At 38.7% G+C, this 23,880-nt stretch overlaps 1 protein-coding gene across 1 annotated transcript in view; it reads left to right on the forward strand.

The window, feature by feature from the left end:
* SLC24A3 (solute carrier family 24 member 3) overlaps positions 1–23,880 on the forward strand; it is a 606,708-nt gene that overhangs the window by 499,250 nt on the left and 83,578 nt on the right. The gene's annotated exons all lie outside the window — the stretch shown is intronic.

Consider the following 23,880-nt stretch of genomic DNA (forward strand, 5'->3'; position numbering starts at 1 on the left):
GTTTTTACTCCATTTTATGCTTCTGCCACCTTTGTTAAATATTAATTGACCATAAGGACATGGGTTTTTTCTGGACTCTCAGTTCTGTTCCATTGATCATGTGTCTGTTCTTATGCCAGTACTGTTTTGATTTCAGTGGCCTTATAATATAGTTTGATTATCAGGCATTGTGATCCCTCCTACTTTTTTCTTCCTTCTCAAAATTGCTGCAGCTATTCAGCGTCATTTTTTAATTCAATATAATTTTGAAATATTTGTTCTAAATCTGTGGAATATGACATTGGTATTTTATTAGGGATTCTTGCAAAACAATGAACTTTTTAATATAATGCTTATAAGCATGACTTTTGAGTCAGTCCCCTGGCTTCATTACTGGGCAAACAAAGCTCAACTAGTTACCTTGGTCCTCAGGTTTCCACATCTGCAAAATGGAGACAACATTATGTAGCATTGCATTAGTCAGCTGAGGCTGCTGTATTTGTCTTTTGCCACTTGGCTTAAGTACCACAGACTGGGTGGTTAAAAGAGTAGAAATTTATTTTCTCACACTTCTGAAGATTAGAAGTCCTAGATAGAGGTGTTGGCACAACTGGTTCCTTCTGAGACCTCTCCCTTTAGCTTGTAGATGACTACCTTCTTCCTGTGTCTTCACAGGTTCCTCCCCATGCAGTCTGTGTTTTAATCTCTTCCACTGAGACACCAGTTATGTTGCACTACAGCCTACCTTAGTAACCTCATTTAAACATAAAGAACCCTGTCTCCAAATACAGTCACATTCTGAGATTCTGTGCATTCAGACTACAGCATGTGAATTTTGGGAAGAGACACAAATCAGCCCATAACAACCACCTATCATAAAGAGTTATGTGAGAATTAAGTTAATTAATGCATGCAGAGAAAAGTCATTAGGATGGTTTCTGGAACTCATAAATATTAAATAAAATGCTACTGTAGCCACTGCTATTGTTTTTAAAGGAAGTTGGCAAGTCCCTCCAACCCTTCTCTACATCTGCTATAAAATAGTTCACGTGTCTAAAAGAGCGGGAGGTGAGGGAAGCTTCCTGTGCCTTCTATTTTCTTTCCAGTTTCCCAATGCAGCACTTATTTTTTATAGGCATGGACATTCCCAAACACTGAGACAGCACCAGTCAAAGGGGATGCATTTTCAGTCTTTTGCTTCACAGTTGGTGGTATTTATATACTGTTTAAAGAGAGGCTGCTTGTCTTTTTGAAATGCTTAGTATCAAGACAGGCCTGAGTCAACTTTCAGTGTAGCAATACTGGCTTTGATTTTCGGACTACTTCTGATTTGGTTAGTTCATTTTCTCTAACTCCTGAAATCCAGAGTTTTATCATTCATAGAAAAACTGACAAAATGAGTCTCACCCATTCACCCAGCTGGCACCAAGAATTCTACCAAGGAGGCTAGTTGTTCTAAGGAAGAAACAAAAGGCTTTACAATATGTGGGTCTGCAACATTCATTCGGTGTCCATCAAAAGACTTGTACCAAAATGGTCAGAGCAGCTTTAATCATAATACCTCAAAACCCAAATATCCATCAACAGGTAAACAGATACACAAAAGGAATACTTTTTAACAATAAACAGGAATAAATTACTAATAGACTTAACAAATATGAAGCTCAAAACTATGCTAAATGAAAAGCAGATACAAAAGTAAACATACTGTGTGATTCCATTTATATAAAGTTCTAGGACGGCCCTGGCTGGCATAGCTCAGTGGATTGAGCATGGGCCTGCAAGTCAGAGGGTCGCCAGTTTGATTCCCAGTCTAGGGAATATGTCTAGGTTGCAGGCCAGGTCCCCAGTGGAGAGGGCATGGGAGAGGCAACCACACATTGATGTTTCTATCCCCCTCTATCTCCTTCCCTTCCACTCTCTCTAAAAACAAATAAAATCTTAAAAAATAAAGTTCTAGAACAGTGAAAACTAATCTATGATGGTGGAAATCAGATCAGTGGTTGACTGACTGTGGTGGGGATACAAATGTCCCCAGTGGTGGGGATTGATGGCATGATTGACTGGAAGGGAGATGGGGACACATTTTGGAGGGATACAAATGTCCTGTATCTTGTCTGGGATGGTGGTTACATGGGCATTCAAATCTGTTTATAACTCATTGAACTATACATTTAAATGGATGCATTTTATTGCTTATAGATTAAGCTTCAAATTTTATTTAAAAATGAATTAATAAACAATACAACCACCAACCAAGTTTGAAGAAAATTGATCTAGTCAATTTTACCTCTGGTGTGCTTTAGGAAAAAAAGACATTTGACTACATTTTTTATATTCATGTATATGTTGTCTCATAGACACTGCTTATTTATAATTTACTAAGGGCTATGAAATCTGCCCATTTTTTGATGGAGTATCTATCTCTTCATTTGAACTACTTCATGGTTGGTTCTCAAGAGGGGCATTTACCTCCTCTGTCTACAAGCTAGTTTAAATAATAGTTGTGACACACAGAGAAAATGAGCCCATCATTTCCCAGAGACCAGAAAGGTATTGCAAGAGTGGTCTACACATTTTCATGAATTTCTAGAGGACAGTAATCAGATGTGACTGTACAGATCCAGAGCAAGGAAAACCTCAATCCACAAAACATGCAGGAAAGATTAAAGTCAAAATGGGTCCACTTGCAGGATGTCATGAGTCCTTAGGGATCTCTCAGAGATTCAAGCACAAAATCAGAAGCTTTGGTGTGTGAATAGGTTGGTGGGCAATGTTATATGCTATTGGTCAAAAAGCCAGAAGCCCACCTGGATTCAAGAGGAAGGAACATAGATTTCCAATTCTTGATAAGGGGAATGTCAGAGAACTTGTGACCATGTTCACACACCACCCTCCCACAGAACAAATGAATCAGTTGATTCTTTCCATTTCCATCAACTGGCTGGTGGTTTTCCCAAGACAGAACCAGAAAAGTGGTCCTTATAACAAGTGAAAATCTGTCTAGGGAGGCTTCTAACTTCTGGCATAGGAGTTTATGGCTAAGAAAGAAAAATCTGAGCTTTCACTGGCTGAAACTTTACAATGTCTAATATTGTGAAGTATTACAGTCTCTCTTTATTTTGCCTTTTGGGGACTCTACAACACTGACCACACATTCTATAGTGAAGATTATCCATCCATATACCCTGTATACCTACACAGAGCCAGCAATCAGCTCTCCTGTTTAGAGGACTTTGGAGGGGCAGGCCCATAGACCCACAAAGAAAATTCAGGTTAGTCATCATATTACTCAGTCACTAGTTCATGTGTATGGGCATGCTTCCAAGACTACCAGGCATTTGAGGATCCTCCCCAAAGGAAGGATCAAACTGGATAGACAAAACAGCTCTTTACCAAGTAACAAAAGATAATTCAGGTAATAGAAATGAACTTTTAAAATGTTTAATTAGTATCCTTTAGTGTTTCATAGGGATAAAACCATAAAATTCGAATTGGATGATATTTTATAAAAGGGGGAATCAATAAAAAAGAAATTGTTTAAAAATTTTTAATGTGACTTTAAAATGTAAAATACATTAAAAGAATTGATGCCACAAGTTCTCAGTACCCTTCCCAGCCTCCTACGACCACTGTAGATCCCAGTAGGGACAGCACAATCAGTGAGGACACCATCCAAGCTTTTCTCATCTCAGCAGTCAGTGATGAACTGAGATGGCAGATGAAGGGGAAATGGATTGCACACAGGGAGAGCTCAGTGCTTTGAAAGAGAGCAAGATATGAAAAAACATCACCAAGAACTGGAGGATATGGCTAGCCATTTAGGTCTAGAAGTAGCTGAAGTTGATAAAAACACAAAACTTTTCACAAAGAAGGATAAAGAACTCAGTTCTCTGGAATAACTAGAAAGTCAATCTGAAAACCACAATATTGATAAAGTTATCATTCCCACAGCCCCAGTATACAAGCATATCCAAAATCTGTACAAAGAGGAAAATGCTAGTGACAACACTATCTTTTACCTGGGGGGAAGCCATGAGGCAGGAGTAATAGACCTGGGTATCTTCCTAAAGCATGTATATCTTCTGTCCCTTGAACAGTTTCAGCTGAGTACACTGATAAAAAGAGCAAGAAGGAGCCAATCTCAGTGACCTCTAATGACCTCTCTGATACCAGCTGGCACCTAGGGTCTTCATAAAGCATTCTTTTCTTCTCTTCCTTTCTCTCATCAGTAGGTGCCCAGAATAAGCTATTGTAGTTTATCGTTCAAGTACAAAATATTATGAATCAATAGTATTTTGAATCAAAAATAGTTGGTTTTTCTTTTTGTAGGGACTGACTTTTATTAATACTCTTTCTATCCTCTGTAAAATTTTTGTGCTGAATGTTGGGACTGACTATTCTAAATAAAATTTGTCTCATTAGAAAAAAAAGCTGAAATACAAAAATTGATACAGTGAGGACCAAAATAGAAACTTGAGAGACATAAGGAAGAGGAGTAGCATTCAGTATTTAGAGCATAAAGAAAAAGTGATAAAAATATGATGGACAAAGTAAAAAAAATATGGCTAAACAAACAACCAAATGGGACATAAAATAAAAATATCTTCTAGCAAATGAAACCTCCAGAATTTTACCTCTCATTTAACCTTTTTTTAGGAAGCTACTTAAAACTGAACTTCAGCAAAATGAGAGTAAAATCTAAAAAGAAGTTGGTAAAATTAACATGAAAGTCCAATGAAAAAAATCACAAAAGCCATCTGAGCAAGCAAACCTAAAAAAGAAAATGATCCAAATTTTCAAAAAAAGAGAGTTCTAAGTTCTCCAAGAAGAATAGAATTAATTACAAGTCACACAAAAAAATGTGTCTTCACATGTGTTACTATGAAGAAGGCACCTACTGAGTTTCCCAACAAGTAAAAAAAATGTAATTTCCAACTCCAAGACAAAAATATACACAAGAAAGGTGTTGTGAATATGTAATGCAAACAAAATTCAGCATAGTTTTTTTAAAGGGTGATGTTTAAGATGACAGATGCATTTTTATCTTTACATAAGAACATTATCTTTTGAATGACAAGTGGGTCATGACATTAAACCAGTAAAAGATTATGTCTCTAGCACATTATTTGGCTCTCCAGTGAGCAATATTCACTGACTAATAGCAATAATATAAATGCTACTTATTGTTTTTCACATTTAGACTCAACTTATAAACAAAATGAACAACTAAAAGATGGTAATAAACCACAATGTAAATGTTTTTAATGTTGACAATGTAAAAATCAAGTTATATCTGAGAGAAGTTTAAAAGTAAGAGGTGGAGTGAGGAGGTAGCTGGAGATAGAGATGTAAACACTATTGTCCTGCCTAATGTGGAACCAAGGAATAATTCCAAAACCTAATGGAATGTGAAATAAAGGAGGAGAACTTCAAAGATATATTAGCCTTAATAATAAAACTTTGAAATATTAGGAATAAAAGAAAATGTAGAGAATAATATAAATGAGCTAAATCTTCATTTTTTTACAGTGGGTTTCAATAAATGATGTCTAAAGTAGATAAATCTAGAAAGAGTTTTTATTCCTTTAGTTGGCATTATAGAAATAAGAACTAAAAAAACCAAAAATGAAAATAAGTAAAAGTCTATAATGCTAGGAAGTAGGAGGAATAAGTCAGGGTCAGTTGTTTTTCATTATAGCTCCAGTACTATTTAATTTTTTAATACATGCAATTTAATTTTCTTAATACGAGAATAAATTCATTAAACTAACCCAGAGATTTTCAACCTTTTTCATCTCATGGCACACATAAACCAACTACTAAAATTCTGCAACACACCAAAAAATGTATTATACTTTTTGCCAATCTGACAAAAAAAAAAGGTATAATTTTGATTGACTCACACCAGATGGCTCTGGTTGTGTTGGCTGTTGTCATTTTTTAATTTGACAATCTAAAGAAAAAGAGGTCAGTGCCCCTGGCTAAATAATCAGGTATTGCACATTTTAAAAATTCTTGCTACACACCAGTTGAAAATCTCTGAGATAACCCCTAGAAGAACTAACTCAAATATCCAGGAGAAGAGGAAGGGGAGGAAGAAAAGAAGCAACGTCAGTACCTATCATTTACTATACTGTGTATAAACTTTAATATGTGCCAGGCAGAGTTCTAAACCTCTTTACATATATTTATACATTTGACCCTCATAATAAACCTTCAGGGGATGCTATTATTATTCTCACTTTAAAGATGAGGAAATTGAGGAACAGAGATGTGAAATGATAGATCACCCAAGGCCATACAACTGGTAATGTTAGAGCTGGGATTTGAGGTCAGGGATTCTGCCCTGGGTTGTCTTACTCCATTCTACAATCCTACTATAGCAGTGCTGGCAGGAGTGTGTCATTTCCTCACCTTTTATAATGAAAGATATAGAAACCAAGACATAGATTTAGAGGCAAATTATTCGATGTTAGTCTGTGACACCTAAAATAACTAAGAGCAGAAATGTTAATGGTTACTTCTAGTGAGGAAGACTGGGAGTAGAAGAAAGACAAGGGGAGGCAGATTTCTACTTTTGTTCATTCTCAGTGATACTGCTTGATTTTTTTTAAACACAATTATCAATGTCATGTTTTAAAGTTTGTTATATAAAATCTACAAATTTCAACAGACTTTTCATTTAAAATTAGATAGAAATAGGAAGATATTTATGAAAACTCAATTTATTGCCCTTGTGTCTTCCAAGATTGAAGGTAATTTGTATAAATGTACATAACTTATACAACAAAATGCACACTGAGGAAATTTTATTTTAAACATTTTATTATTTTAAGTTTCCTTTACTTGAAGGGAAACATAGTAACATTTTTGTGCCAATACTTCTATCCAATTTAAAAACTCCAGACAACAATTAGATTGAATCAGTCTTGTGACTTAGTAAAAGTGAAGCTATTTGACCTCTGAAGTCAGGTCATAAAAGCTATACAGCTTCTGCCTATTCTCTGGGACACTTGCATTGGAAGCTCTGACCCCCCATTTAAGCTAACTGCCCAGAGGCTGCCTTACTGTGAGGGAGCCTCAACCACAGGGAGAGGCCATGAGTAGGTTTGGCTAGAACCCCAGCTGAGATCTCAGCTGAGTCATGTGAGTGAAATAAACCTGATGATTCCAGCCCCCAGCCTTTGAGTCTTTCCAGCTATGAAGTTAAATTCAGCAATTCCACACTTCTTGTTTTATACTGATGTGACTGTTCAAGTAAATTTTAAATCCAAAAGAGGTATTAGAACAGATCAATCTACTTTATAAGCAGACTGATGGATGGTAGCACTACCAGTATATGGACTCTGAAATAGTCATAAAGAATATATAAAATTTGTCATTTCTCAAAATCTCATTATATACACCGATAGAGTTTCCTTCCATGTTGCATGGAGCTGGAAAGTGCCAGGTAGCTTCTCATTTCTGATTATCTGGATCCCTCAGTCTAAGGGGTGGTAGCAGGATGGGGCAGAGGTCTCAACCCCTGCTAGATGTTAGAATCACCTGGGAAGCTTTGGGGAAATCCCAATAGCTAAGCCACAGCCCAGATCAGCTAACTTGGCATCTCCGGAAGTGGGCAGAGGAGGGGAGAACTCAGGCGTGGGTGTTTCATAAAGCTCCTTGTGGTCATCCAAGGTTGACCACTTTCAGACTGTAAATCTTGGGAAACATATAACCTCACTAAGCCTTAGTTGATTCATCTGTAAAATGGGAATATTAAAATATGTAAGGAAAATGTAAAGTGCTTGGCACCATGTCTGGCACATAAGAGCAAATTTTAAAATGTTGGTTGTTATACCAACATCTTAAAAAGAGGGCCTTCATCATAGGCACTGAAGTCTTAGGAAACAGCCTATTACTGGGTCTCCAGAGGCCCCAAATCATTCACAGAGGCTTTTCCTTTCATAGGAATGAGATGGGGTACTCCAAGTGAAGGCACAATTTAAAAATGTATATACATACAACATGCATGTACATGCACCCCAAAATCTTCTGAGGCATTTCTACATGGATCCTTACACATTGCTGAGGGTCTGGTGTTGGTAAATATTTTAATTACAGGTGAAAAACTGAAATGAATATAAGCCATGCTCCTCATCACACAGCACACAAAGGGTAAAACTGGGGAGACACTCAGACCTCAAGGCCAAGTTCTCTGGAAAGTGGGAAGAGCAGGAGGAGGGGAGGAGAGAGCATATAGAGGGGGTGAGGCCCCATGCCCATCTGGGTCACCCAGAATCACCCCTTGACTCAGATTCCTCTTCACAGTGAAAGCACATACCCCTGACACTGTACCTTCCCCATTGCACTTTGATTATACTTCTGATCCCATGAATAGCTAAGGGACTAACTACTCTCCACTTAAATGGTCATTTGCAAAGTGAGAAAACTAACTACTTGGGAGATGGCCTCTCTGTATGTTTTTGGCTAAAAACTAGGGAAAGGGTTTTTGTTGGCTCATTGATGTTACTGGCTATCTTAGCCCCACAATTCCCTCAGCTCTCTACACTATGGTTTTATGTAGATCAAGCCAAGATGTGTTACTGGTGTGTTACTGTGCTTTAATTCTCAATTTCTTTAATTCTGGGGGAAGGGCATAATATCTTCCAAATACACATTAAAAATATTTTTGTGTTCAGTTGGTCCTAGCTGCTGAATTGATTCATGCACATCACCTTCTCTCCCTACCCCAAGTCAAATAAATTATGTAAAATGGATTGCCTGACAAAATAATTGGGGCTGGATGAGCCATACAGACAAGGTAACCACTATTTCTTAGTATCACTGCATGCCCCTGAGAGGGACAGGTGCTTCCCTTCCAACCTACACAGCTCCCACATTTTCTTTGAACACATACTCTGTTTTAAGTCAAATTACCTCCTGATATTGCAAAAATCCCATTTTTTGTCAAACAGTAGGTTTAAAAATCTTAATTTTAAAAGTACACAATCCACCTTTCTTCTCCTCTAACTTGATGAAGCCAGAGAAATATGGATCTTTCCAGGTATGAAAAGGATACTTCTAAATATGTAACCAAGTCTTTAGACTGAAAAAATAGCTAGCTCTTTTGTTTTTCTATTCCCTTTATCTTCAACATTTTAATTTTCAGAGATACTAAAGGGAAATGAAGCATCTGTCCCCCACGTTCCCATTACCGGTTTCCTGACAACATAGAATACATCAGTTTTCTGCATCTGGTAGTATTATAGACACCAAATTCTAACATAATAAGGTGTGTAATTTTAGCCAGGGTCTTATTACTTGCAGGAGCTTGAACTCAAATACGTGGTCTAGCTGTCTGATAGGTCAACACTTTAAACTCTGCAAAGGCCCATACCATTTTGAAGACCCTGTGATGGTGGACACTGAAATGAACCCTCCAGCTTGAAATTATCCTTTTCGGTTTTCTGGTCAATAAAATGAGGACATATTTTCCTCCTGCATATATCTGGCTACTAATTTTAAAAATAAATTAGGCATAATTTAAAAAATAAATTTATCACCCTCTGAGTTGTGTTTCTTTATGTACTGCCTCTTCAGTGGATGGAATAAAGAGATTGGAAGGGAGCAGGGATTTTCTGGCTTGGTTCTGCATATTATACAAAGGGATGATTTCCCCAGCATCTTAAGCAGGGTTGGTGCTAGAAACTGATGAAACAGAAACTCCCATACATGCAGTGCTTCTAATTGGCATCTTCAGCTCCAACGCACCCAGTCGCAAAGACCCTACATGGTTTCTCATGTTCCCTGTATCATGTCCAGACTCCACATGCCCACTGTCGCAGGCTGTCTCTTCCTGTTTATATTTCACCAGTCTCTTGCTGTTTATATTTTAGCTTTACACAGGGGGACTCAGACTGGGTATTTCTGTCCTCTAATCCAGCACTTCTCCCACTGCAACATGCACATGAGTCATCAAGGAGGTCTTGTTAAGGTGCAGATTCTGATACATCAGACTGAGAGTGGAATCTGGACCACATGGATAAATAGCAGGCTGTGGAGACCATCGCTACAGCCCTCAGAGGAATGACTCCCATTTTGTACTTATCAGGATGAGATAAGAAAAAGATGCTGTGAACCACTTTAATGCTTCCTGGAAAACTATAAATACAGCTGAGTTTCTCTCCATGATAATAGATAAAACAGAAAGCTCACATAATCAAAATCTACTGATAGCCCCAAACAATGTTTTTGCCATTAGTTTCAACCTCCTCCATCTGAGTTCTTATCGGCCTAGCCAGATGTATTGAGAGCCACTTTACCACCTGACAGCTCCATAGTGACATGAGAATGCCCCGAAGTTACCACGTCTTCAGATTTTTCCAGAAGCCAAGAGTCTTGGTGTTGTAGAAAAATTCCTACCCCCAAAAATGTAATGTACACATTGACAACTGTTGCAGTTAGCAAAAAACAAAGAAAAAAACCTCTGGGTAGGCCAAACAACCAGAATAAAACAGCACAGCAATCAGTATCCAGCATGAGATAAATTGTCAATACAGAAAAGATTTAGTTTGTCCTTTTTATTAAGACTATTTATTCCAGGATCACTAAACTTCCTATTTTGTGCATATCCAAAGAAAGGCAAAATAGTTAACCAACATCCCAAATCTAATAAGTAGGGTTACCAGATTTACCAAATAACAACACAGGGCACCCAGTTAAATTTCAACAACAAATATATTTTCCAGGTGATATTTGAGATTATACTTATATTTTTAAAATTACATATTGTTCACCTGAAATTTAACTGGGTGTCTTGTATTTTATCTGGCAACTTTAATAATAAGCCAACTCCAAGCCCTGGCTGGTGTAGCTCAGTGGATTGAGCATGGGCCTGTGAAGCAAAGGGTCGCTGGTTTGATTCCCAGTCAGGGCACATGCCTGGTTTGTAGGCCAGTTCCCCAATAGGGGACATATGAGAGACAACCATACATTGATGTTTCTCTCCCACTCTTTCTTCTTCCCTTCCCCTCTCTCTAAAAGTAAATAAATTAATTAATTTAAAAAATAAGCTAACTCCAAGTTGTGATAAACTAGTTACTATTAAAATTAATAAGTAATAATATTAACAACTAACATTATAATTGTATTTTTCTTTTGTTCAAACAACATTTACCTTGAAGTACTACATATATTCAGAAAAGTGCACTTATCATAAGCACAGCTCAGTGACTTTTCACAACTGAGCACTTCCAGACCAGGACCCTGATAAGGAAACAGACAAGTCCTGGCTTCCAGGAACCCCTCTGCCCTTTCAGACTCTGCCCCTGGCCCAAGGGGAACACTATTCTGGACTTATAGCAGCATCAGTTAGTGTGCTCTGCTTTCAAACCTTTTAAATAGAATTTTAAATAGGATTTGGTTGTATTTTTAAGCTAACAGAACTGTGTGTGTGTCTTTCTGTGTGCTTGTATGTGTATGTGTGTGTGTGAGAGAGAGAGAGAGACAGACAGGTGTAAAGAGAGATGGGGTAGGGAAAGGGAGACAGAGAATGTTTATCTATTATTGGATTATTGTGTAAATTCATGTTTTGGGGTAGAGCCAACAATGCCCATGCCCAGCCTATGACCCCTCACCTTTACCATTTCAATTTCTACTGACCTGACCTCCAACTGCCAGAACCTGCATTTCTCTGTCCGGTGTTCTCCTTTCCTTAGTCATTGCCCCTGGGGGAGAAAAAGTGCCAAGGAATTAACACTTTAGAAGTGCTGGATGAAATTAACACTCCTGAGTGCAGCCCTCAACCAATGAATGGGTGGGCAAATATTCCAACTCCCCCTCCAACTGGGTGAGACAAAGGGAGAGTCATGCTCTACATGGTCTCCCAGAGCTCCCCACCAGGATTACGCCCCAGTTACCCCTGCTGTAGCTTGCTTATTATCCATGCCTCACTTCCTCCACCCCCTAACAATTTTTCCTAGAGTGATCTCCCAAATGAGCTATGTGCTAACAGGCTCTGTTTCTGAGTAGATCCAAGCTATCACATCCAGTTTTATGAAATTACCCTAAATACACCACATGTATTCAACGAACTCATACCTAGTGCTGCTAAATGTGGTGCTGGGTACTGGCACAGCAGTTCCTGGCAGTAAAAGCAGACTCAACTCCCTGAGTGCGTAGGTGAAGGGAACATAGCAGGCCCAGTCCAATGTTTTCCTCCCTCAGACAGAGCTGATTCCCTGTGAATTTTGATATGTGTTAGAACACTCTGAGCTACAATATTTTAAAGACCTAGCAGGCAATAACTTACATTTAACATGAAATTGACTACACATGATATTATGGATGATTGAGAAGACACTTCTGCATTGCTGACACTCAGTTCATTATGAACCTCCATGGTTACTGTTCAGCATGATTAACGAAAAGCTTTTATATGTGTGCACTGTCCTGATAAGCCTTGTTTTTATTTAAATATCTCTCCAGTAGCAGCATGTTTAGTTATCACTTATTTTATTCACATAAAACTAGAATTCAAAATGAGATTTCTTAGAAAAATAAAATTAAAAACATGAACTCATTTTCATATTTGTGAAGATTAATAAGCAGGGGCTGTGTCTTGGGTCACAGAGAGGGGATAGGGAAGCTGGAGGGGTCCCCATGGTGTGTGGGTAAGACCAGGACCTGCAGCAGCTGAGCCCCACTGCAGGGTGTCGGGGGGCTGGACCAGTCTGCCCAGGGGACATGTGTCTGCTGTCAGGGAGTAAGCTCTGCTGAACACCCACGTTGTGGACCCAAACATGTAGGCATGGCTGCCAGACCCTAACTTCAATGGCCTGCAAAGGGTTGAGGGCATGGATGTGTCCTTTGTGAAGGGCTGCAATGTCAAGCCTACACCTCGCTGATGGTACTCAGTCACCCTAAGCTCAAGGTAGTATGTGAGGACTGCCACATGGTTAGACTGCTGGCCCCCTGCCTGTTGGGTTTCCTGGTCTTCTGAGAGGTCCCCTTCCTGGTAGACCCAGTGCCATAGCTGCAGGAGAAGGAGTCTAGCCTCATGCCCCAGGTCCTCCTTATGGATGTAAATGGGGTGCTCCACCACCAAGACTTCCAGGTGGCCTGCCATCTAGGCATTTTCATAGGCCTGTCCTGCATTGGGGTGGCCAAGCAATTCATGCAGGTGCATGGGCTGGAGAAAAATGCCCTACAAGAAGATAGCCTCCTGTAGGCTAGATGAGACTCATTTTCCATGATGGGTGGCACTAGGGCTGTCTTGGGCATAGCCCCAAAGAGCCAAGACTACAGCACCAAGCTCCTTTATGTCTCCATGGACCATAAGATAAGTCTAGAGTCAACTGTGTCCCTAATCCACAGCTGCTGCAGCTTCTGGAACTCTGAGTCCACAGGACCTAGGAGGCCCCGCCCACCTGGCCTCTGCACCAGGGCAGGAGAGGAACTGAGAAGCACAGAGGCCAAACACATGGCCCAAGGAGGATCTGAAGAGCACATGGATGAGGGCAAGCTCCCAACCTGGGCCAAGGATACATCAAAAGCCCCAGACCCAGGAGCCCAGGAGAAGTAGGGTAAGGACTGAGGGCAGGGCAGACAGCAGAGCTGGATGCCCTGAAGATTCAGGCCCTGCCACAATCTGCTCCAGCCTCAGAACAATAACTGGCCCTGGGGATCCTCTGTAGAAACGGATCCCAAACAACAGGTGGGGTGCTCCCACTCTGAGGACACAGTATACAGCAAACTTCCTTGCTGAGATTGGATGTGTGGTGGCTGACCCTCTTGCTCCACAGTCACAAGGCTTGGGGCAGCCTGGAACAGGCTCAGCAGTAAGCATCTCAACCACAGAGCCCCAGACCCAGAAAGCACAGAATGGCTTTTCCAAGAGACACGGGAGCGAGTTCAGGGTTCAGGGTGGGGAAGTGGGTTTCTTCTTTCTAAAAGTTCCCATGTGGGCTCACAACAGCTAGACCACAGGGACATCCACAGCTTCTGCCCCATCTCCTCGGCTACATATGCTGTTGACCATTTCTGAAAAAAAAAAAAAAAGTAATGACTTTCTGAAAAAAAGTAATGAATAGCATTTCATTATATTTTGCAAAATCATATTGTTGTCTTTTTATGTGGCCTGATTATTTCTCTCCATTAATGTTAAATATTTATTTTTTAAGATAGAGGAAAAGAATGGGAAAGAAAAGGTGAGAAACATAATGTATAGTTGCCTCTTGCATCCTCCCTACCAAGGACCTGGCCCACAATCCAGGCATATGCCCTGACTGGGAATTGAACCAGCAGTCCTTTAGTTTGCAGCCCACACTCAATCCACTGAGCTACACCAGCCAGGGTTTACTCTCCATTTTTGGCAGTAAACTTCTAGAAAGCCGGAGCCATTTGTATTTCAGTGATTTTTTTTTCAGAATTGAAGTATTTAAAAAGTGTACTGGAATGATGAACAGACAGTAGTGCCAAAATTTTCCCATTGGATGGAAACTCAAGCCAGATCCTAACCTGTTTTAAACCCAAGTGCCACTGTGACTTGGGTTCTGTAGGGGACATCCTAGAGCCCCATCCTTCCTACATATTGTGTGGTTTTCTTTTCTGAGATGAGAACTGGCTGTGGAAATGTGTCAGCTCCAAAGCTTGGAAGAAACTCGTGTTAAGATATTTCAGTTCCAGCCAAGATGGAAGCATAAATAAACACACTGTACCTCCTTGTAAAACCAAAAGAAGGAGAACAAGAAATTTACAGACAAAAACCAACCAGAACTGACAGAAAGTTGAACTGTATGGAAGTCCAGCAACCAAGGACTTAAAGAAGAAACATTCAACCAGACTGGTCGGAGGGGCAGAGACAGGCAGCTGGGTAGATAGGACTTGCAGCAAGGCAGCAGCAGGTGGACCAGGAAAGGCAGCAGCTAGCACAGTGGGCAGTCCCATGTTTGCATGTGGGTAAACTGGGAGGAACAACTAGGAAGTGTGACCGACTGAGCAACCCAGGGTTCTGGCATGGAAAAAGAAAGCCTCAAAACCTCTAACTGAAAACATGTGGGGGTTGAGGCCACAGGAGAAACTCCCAGATTCACAGGAGAGTTCCTTGAAGAGACCCACAGGGTCCTAGAGCATATACGAATGCACCCACCAAGGAATCAACACCAGAAAGGCCCTATTTGCTCATAGGTAGTGGCAAAGTAACTGAAAGCCAACAGAGAGCAGAACAAGTGACACTGTTCCCTCTCTCAGACTCCTCCCCCACATACAGCACTACAAGATACTGAAGTAGATTGCCCTGCCTTGGCAGATGCCTAAGGCTCCTCCCCTTACTACATAAATGGCACCCAGAGACAAAAAAAAAAAATGGCCCTAATAAGGAGTTTCCCAGACAAAAGAAGCCTCAAAGAATATACCTTCTCCAAACCACTGCAAGAGATGCTAAAGGGTCTGCTTTATTAACAGGAAGAAAAACAGTGAGAAAGAGAGAAACACAGATACAAAGGAAGTAAAATGACAATAAATAAGTACCTATCAATAATAATTTTAACATAAATGAATTCAATGTTCCAATCGAAAGATATAGAACAGCTAAAAGGATAAAAATTCATGACCCACACATATGCTTCCTACAAGAGACTCACATTAGAACAAAAAACATGTACAGACTGAAAGTGAAGGGCTAGAAAAAATATTTCAAGCAAATGGACAGGAAAAAAAATCCAGGGTACAAAACTCACATCAGACAAAATAGACTTCGAAACAAGGGCCATAAAAAGAGATCCAGAAGAACTTCATAATACTCAAGGGAACAATCCATCTAGAAGACATAAACATTGTAAATATATATGCACCCAACATACAAGCACCCAAATATATAAAGAAAATCTTAGAGGATTTCAGGAAAGATATTGACAGCAGCACAATAATAGTTGGGGATTTTAACACCCCATTCTCAAAAATAGATAGATCTTCCAAACAAAATATCAACAAAAATATTACAGCATTGAACAATACCCTAGATCAAATAGACTTAACTGATATATAGAGAGAGCCTTTCATCCTAAAGAAGCAAGATGCACAATTTTTTCAAATGCACATGGAACATTTTCAAAGGTAGACCACATGACAGCACACAAAACAAGCCTCAACAAATTCAACAAAATTCAAATCATATCAAGCATTTTTCTCCACCCACAAGGGACTGAAACTAGAAACCAACCTCACAGAAAAAAATCCTAAACACTCAAACTCATGGAGATTGAATAGCACGCTATTAAACAATGAATGGGTCAAGAATGAAATTAGGGAAGAAATTGAAAAGTTTCTGGAAACAAATGAAAATGATCTCACAACAACCCAAAACTTATGGGACACAGCCAAGGCAGTTCTGAGAGGGAAGTTTATAGTGATACAGGCCTACCTAAAAAAGATGGAAACATTTCAGATAAACAACTTAACCCTACATCTACAAGAACTAGAGGAACAACAACAAAGACAACCCAGAACAAGTAGAAGGAAGGAAATAACCAAGATCAGAACAGAATTAAACAACATAGAGACTAAAGAAACAATTCTAAGGATCAATGAATCCATGAGCTGGTTCTTTGAAAAGATAAACAAAATCAACAAGCCTTCAAGCAGGCTCATCAAGAAAAGAAGAGAGAGGACCCAAATAAACACAACCAGAAATAAAAGAGGATAAATGACAACTGACACCACAGAAATACAAAGGATTATAAGAAATTACTATGAAGAACTATATGACAAGAAATTTGAAAACCTAAGTCAAATAGACAAGTTTCTAGAAAAATATAATCTTCCAAAACTCAATGAAGAAGAAACAGAAAGCCTGAACAGACTAGTAATAGCTGGTGGAATTGAAGCAGTAATCAAAAAACTACTGGCACACAAAAGCCCTGGACCAGACAGTTTTACAGAATTTTACAAAACATTTAAGGAAGAGCTAACCATATCCTTCACAGATTATTCCAAAAACTCTAAGAAGACAAAAGACTCCCAAACTCTTTTTATGAAGCCAGCATCATCCTAATCCCAAAACCAGATAAAGAAACAACAAAGAAAGAAAATTACAGGCCAATATTGCTGATGAACATAGATGCTAAAATTTTTAACAAAATATTGGGAAACCACATCCATGAATACATTAAAAAGATCATGCTGACAGGGACGAGAGGGAAGAGGAGAGAGAATTTCAGGGGAAAAGGGGAAGGATTCACAGGAACAAGTATAAAAGACACATGGACAAAAACTAAGGCATGGGGGAAATGGGAAGGTGGTGGGGAGCACTGAGGGGTGGGCTGGGATGGGAGTAAAAGACAGAAAACTCTACTTGAACAATAATTAAATAAGTTAAAAAAAACAAATGAAAGACAAAAATTATATGATTATATCAATAGATGCAGGAAAACACTTGATGAAATCCAGTACCCATTCATAATTTTTTTTAAAAACCCTCTTAGCAGAGGGGGAATAGAGGGATCACACCTCAACTAAAAAAAAAAAGATCATACAACGTGATCAAGTGAGACCCATTCCAGAGATGCAAGGATGGTACAATATTATCAAATTAATAAACATAATACATCATATAAACAAAAGGAAAGACAAAAATTACATGATCATGTCAATAGATGCAGAAAAAAGCTTTTGATAAACTATAGCACCCATTTGTGATTTTTTAAAACCCCCCAGCAGAGTAGGAACAGAAGAGCATTTCTCAACATAATAAAGGCCATATATGAGAGACCTACATCCAACATCATACTCAATGGACAAAAACTAAAAGCTTTCCCACTAAAATCAGGAATCAGACAAGGAGGTTCGCTTTCACCACTCATATTCAAAATAGTATTGGAAGTCCTAACTACAGCAATCGGACAAGAAAAAAATAAAGGCATCCAAATTGGAAAGGAGGAAGCAAAACTGTCATTGTTTGCAGATGACATGATAGTGTACATAGAAAATCCTATAGATTCCAACAAAACAACTACTCCCCCTAATAAGTGAATTTGGCAAAACAGCGGGATACAAAGTCAATATTCAGAAATCAAAGGCATTTTTGTACACCAACAATGGATATCAGAAAGAAATCAGAAAAAAATCTCATTTGATAGAACAACAAGAAAAGCAAAGTACCTAAGAATAAAGCTAACCAAGGAGGTAAAAAATCTGTGCTCAGAAAACTACACAGCACTGAAGAAAGAAATTAAGGAAGACACAAATAAATGGAATGTATAACACGTTCATGGACTGGAAGAATTAACATCACCAAAATGTCCATACTACCTAAAGCAATTTGTAGATTCAATGCAATCCCTATTAAAGTACCCATGACATATTTCACAGATATAGAACAAACATTTCAGAAATTTATATGGAACCACAAATGACCCTGAATAGCTGTAGCAATTTTGAAAAATAAGAACAAAGCAGAAAGGATAACAATACCTGATATCAAACTGTATTACAAGGCCTCTGTAATCAAAACATCCTGGTACTAGCATAAGAATAGACACACTGACCAATGGAACAGAATAGAGAGCCCAGAAATAAACCCAAATCTCTATGTTCAATTAATAGTTGACAAAGGGAGAAGAAGCATAAAACGGAGTAAAAATAGCCTCTTGAACAAATGGTGCTGGACAGCTATATGCAAAAAATAAAACTTAACCACCAATTCACACCATACCCAAAAATTAATTCAAGGTGGATAAAAGACTTAGCTATAAGTCCTGACACCATAAAAGTCCTAAAGGAAAGCCTAGGCAAGAAAATCTTAGATATTCTATGCAACAACATTTTCATTGATATGTCCCCTAGAGCAAGGGACATATAGGAAAGAATAAACAAATGGGATCTCATCAAAATAAAAAGCTCCTGGACAGCTAAAGAAAACATTAGCAAAATGAAAAGAAAACCAACTGTATGGAAAAGCATACTTGCCAATGATACCTTGGAAAAGGCTTTGATCTCCAAAATACATGAAGAACTCATACAACTGTACTCCAGGAAGACTAACAACCCAAATTTTAAAAAAAAGCACAAAAGCCATGAACAAACATGTCTCCAAGGAGGACATGCAGAGGGCCCAAAGATATATGCAAAGATGCTCAACATCACTATCCATCAGAGAGATGCAAATTAAAACCACAATGAGATACCACTTCACACAAGTCAGAATGGCCATCATAAACAAATCAACAAAAAACAAGTGTTGAAGAGGATGCAGAGAAAAGGGAACCCTAATGCACTGTTGGTGGGTATGCACACTGGTGCAGCTGCTGTGGAAAATAGTATGGAATTTCCTCAGAAAACTAAAAATGGGACTGCCTTTTGACTTGGCAATTCCACTGCTGGGATTATATCCTAAGAACCCTGAAACTCCAATCCATAAGAATTTATGCATCCCAATGTTCATAGCAGCACAATTTACAATAGCCAAATGCTGGAAGCAATGTAAGTGCCCATCAGTAAATGAATGGATCAAAAAAACTATGGTACATTTACATGATGGAATACAATAAAGCAGAAAGAAAGAACGAGCTCCTACCCTTATAACATCATGGGTAGAACTGGAGAGCATTATGCTAAGTAAAATAAGCCAAGCAGTGAAAGACAAATACCATATGATCTCACCTTTAACTGGAACCCAATCAACAAAACAAACAAGCAAGCAAAATATAACCAGAGGCATTGGAATTAAAAACAATTTGCAGTAACCAGAGGAGAGGTGGGAGGGGATGATAGGGGGAAAGAGGGGAAGGGATTCCAGGAACAGCCATAAAGGACACATGGACATAACCAAGGGAGAGTGGAATCAGGGGAGGGAGGTGGAGCATGCTGGGTGGGGGTCAGTGGTGGCAGGTAAATGCAGACAACTGTACTTGAACAACAATAAAATTTAAAAAATAAAAATAAAATAAAAGAACAGATCAAAGCTTGAGAAAAAGTATAACTAGCTGACAAAGAGACAGCCTACCTATCAGATGCACATTTCAAGACACTGGTAATTAAGATGCTCACAGAAATGGTTGAGTGTGGTCACAAAATAGAGGAAAAAATGAAGGTTGTAAAAAGTTCAATAAAGGAAAATGTACAGGGAACCAACAGTGCAGGAAGGAAATAGGGATGAAAATCAACAGTTTGGAGTGGAGAAAGAAATAAACATTCAACCAGAACACAATATAAAAACAAGAATTCATAAAAATATGAGGAGAGGCTTAGGAACCTCCAAGACAACTTTAAGCATTCCAACATCTGAATCATAGCGGTGCCAGATGGAAAAGAGGAAAAGCAAGAAATTGAAAATTTATTTGAAAAATAATGAAGCAGAACTTCCCTAATCTGGCAAAGTTTAGACTTCCAGGAAGTCCAGGAAGCTCAGAGAGTCTCAAAGAAGTTGGACCCAAGGAAGCACACACTAAGGCACATCATAATTCCATTACCCAAGATTAAAGATAAGGAGAGAATCTTAAAAGCAGCAAGAAAAAAAGGAGACAGTTACCTAGAAAGGAGTTTCTATTTGACTATCAGTAGACTGACAGACTGGTAACTGTCTCCAAAGAAACCTAGCAGGCAAGAAGGGGCTGGAAAGAAGTATTCAAAGTCATGAAAGGCAAGGACCTACATCTAAGATTACTCTATTCAACAAAGCTATCTTTGAGAACGGAAGGGAAGATAAAGTGCTTCCCAGGTAAGGTCAAGTTAAAGGAGTTCATCATCACCAAGCCCTTATTACATGAAATGTTAAAGAGACTTATCTAAGAAATAGAAGATCAAAACTATGAACAGTAAACTGACAACAAACTCACAACTATCAACAACTGAACCTAAAAAAAACTAGTAAGCTAACAACTAGAACAGGAACAGAATCATAGAAATGGAGGTCACATGGAGGGTTATCAGTAAGGAGGGGAAGGGTGAGAATGGGAAAATAGGTACAGGAAATAAGTAGCATAAATGGTAGGTACAAAATAGATAGCAGGTGGTTAAGAATAGTATAGGAAATGTAGAAGCCAAAGAATTTATATGTACCCATGAACATGAGCTAAGGGTAAGGGGGAAAGCTGGTGGGAAGGGGAGTGCAGGGCAAAGGGGAATAAAGAAGGGGGAATGGGACAATTGTAATAGCATAATCAATAAAATATATTTTAAAAAAGAAAACTATTCTATTTATAAAGAGAAAAATATATCACTATCCATCCAGGTTTGACATCCTAGGCCTAGTGCAATGTATTATTTCTTACAGCAATAAATCTAAGTAGATAACTTGTGTCATACTTTTCTTTTGTTTTGCTTTTTATTTTTATTAAAGTTATACATACATAGAACTTAAAAAGGCAATCCATTCTAGAAGGTTTATTGGGAAATATAGCCATCTACCAGAGCCACCAGCACCAATTTCCCACTTTTCTGAGGCAATTACTTCATTAGTTGGTCATTCCTTATACTTAACTCAGTGTCTCTTAAAAAACATGCTTAGATGGCAGTTAACTTGATTTTTTATTTTTAAACATCCTCCAGTGACTTCACAGTATGGAAGAAGAGAGTGTAGGTCTACTTTATCCCCATCTACCCCTACTACCAAGCCCCCCATTCTGCCTAACAAGTTATATCATAAATTTGGTTAGACAGTAGTCTATGCTTAGTTTATTATGGCTCTGTGACCACTATTCATACATACATAACAATTCATCTACATTTCTTGCACAACCCGTGTTTTTCCTGTGGTTTATAATTACCTTTTTTGTTGTTTGTTCATTTACTTAGTTTTCTATTTCCTGTTCCCTGAGCTCTCTCATCTCCTTTCCATGGGTTCAAAATTATCAGATATTCCATTTATTTTGTACTTTTGTCATCATTACTTCTGCATCCGCTGGCCTCTAATGTGGCTATGTTATTCTGTAAGCCTGCTGCAAAAAGCCTGCTGCAATCTCCTTTTACTGTATTTTTAGGATCTTCCTTCACTATTCTGGAAATTTTCCTTGCTTATTATTATAGATTTTTTATTGATGTAATGTTTTGTGATAACATAGTTGTATGTAACAAGTGGTTTATTCCCTTATTTCGGTGGAACACATCTTCTAGTAGCTTTTTGAGAAGGGATGCACGGAAAGCAGATTTTTTTAGGCAAACCTTTCTTTTTAATCTTTTCTCATTTTTAATGAATAATTGATCTGGATGTCTTCAAAATTGTCTTATAGTTTTCAGTGCTTTCATTCAAAAATAAAATGTCATTCTGGTTTTGACCTTCTGTATATAATGCTCTCTCTCTCTCTCTCTCTCTCTCTCTCTCTCTCTCTCTCGTAGTTTCCTAGGACCTTTTAGGTCCCCATACAAATTTTTTTTATTCACTTACCTGGACACTCAGAAGGCCCTCTTACTCAGAAAAAAATGCATATCCACAACTTCTGGGAATTTTTCTTGAATTATTCATTTGATTATTTCTATTTCTCTGTTTTCTAGATCTTCTGTTCTTCAAATGCTGGGTATCTTGTTTTCTCTTAAGATGTGAGGTGTGAAGTCACTCGTCTGCTTGAAGTGTAGGAGGAAGTTTGAGGGTTAAATTCTTGAGCATTCTTTCAGTTAGCCTGTTTCTAAGCTCACCTACATTCCCATGTCTAGAGCTTTGACCAGTTGTTCCTCTAATTTTCAACTTCCAAAATTTTGTTGCTCTGACCAGTTCTTTTATTATTTTTCTTGTGGGTTTATGTCTTTTTTAAATCCCTTCATTATTACCTTGTCATGGTACAATGAGGCAAAGCAAAGGTAATATTTGTGTTCAACCTGCTATCTTCAACTAAAAGCCCAAGTGATTTTTAAAGAAATTCAGTATTGATATTTGCCACATGTTTCAAGTCCATTTGCCTAATTATAATAAATTGAGTAAATATTCACAACCCTTTGTGATCTGCTGAAAAATGAACAGTCTGGTCTAATTTAATCTATTCTGTAGCTAGTGAATGAGCTGATGATACAAGGATAGAATGATAAAAGGACAAGGAAATGCTTTGTATTTGCTCTGAAGTGATTCTTTAGAACCCATCCTGTTCTTGACAACCCCATCATCTGTAGTTTAGATCTGCAGATAGGATACCTAACAAGGTAAAAATAGCAACAAAGCACACATAAGTGTCCATATAACAAGTGGAAGAATGTTTTAATGGAAAGAGACTGGACTCATTATTCATTTATGGTTCTATTTAAGTCATATCTTTCGTGTTATCTGAATCTAGAAAGCCTCCTCTGGTTCGACTTTGCCTAATTTGTTCTTTATAGACTGATGCAGTGGTCAGGGAGAGGAAAGACACCAAAGGTTGCCTTGTCCCTGGTATCCCTTTTTCCTATTGTCTTTGGTGTAGTGTGTGCCTGTCATTGGTCCAGCTGAGTGTTGACATTTGCTTTCTCCTTTTTCACTTACCAGCCCAAATGCAAAGGCTGCCAGATATGTCTTGTGGCCATGGGGTAGTTGACACTTTTCTAGGGGAGGCAGGAAGAAGTTGTGAATGACATCCCAGGAAGCACCCCCAACATGACATTGTGGACTCACCTGTTTCTCTGTGAGGGTATGCCAACATGAACCTACTCCACAAAGCAAAGAAAGAATACTACATATTCTACAAAAAGAGACTTCGAAGACTATACTGAGGAGAAATTACTCTTCCTTCAGAATAAGGGTCTTAACCTGGCATCCCTGACTCCCTCCCCTGCCCTATCCTTTCCTCTGTGCAATGCTAGGCCCTGTCCCCTTTGTCCTCCTTATTCACACCCAGACTCCTCCTTCCCTGCAGGGAGTCTGGACACAGCTTCCAAGGCTGCCTTAGCCTCCAGCAATATGCTTATTGGCATAGGTTCAACAGAGCCATCATATCTTTAAAGGGATACCTTCCAACTGCC

This window comes from Artibeus jamaicensis, unplaced genomic scaffold, assembly GCF_021234435.1.
Source record: "Artibeus jamaicensis isolate MK-2021 breed Jamaican fruit bat unplaced genomic scaffold, CSHL_Jam_final contig_65, whole genome shotgun sequence".
In the NCBI taxonomy this organism is placed as follows: domain Eukaryota; kingdom Metazoa; phylum Chordata; class Mammalia; order Chiroptera; family Phyllostomidae; genus Artibeus; species Artibeus jamaicensis.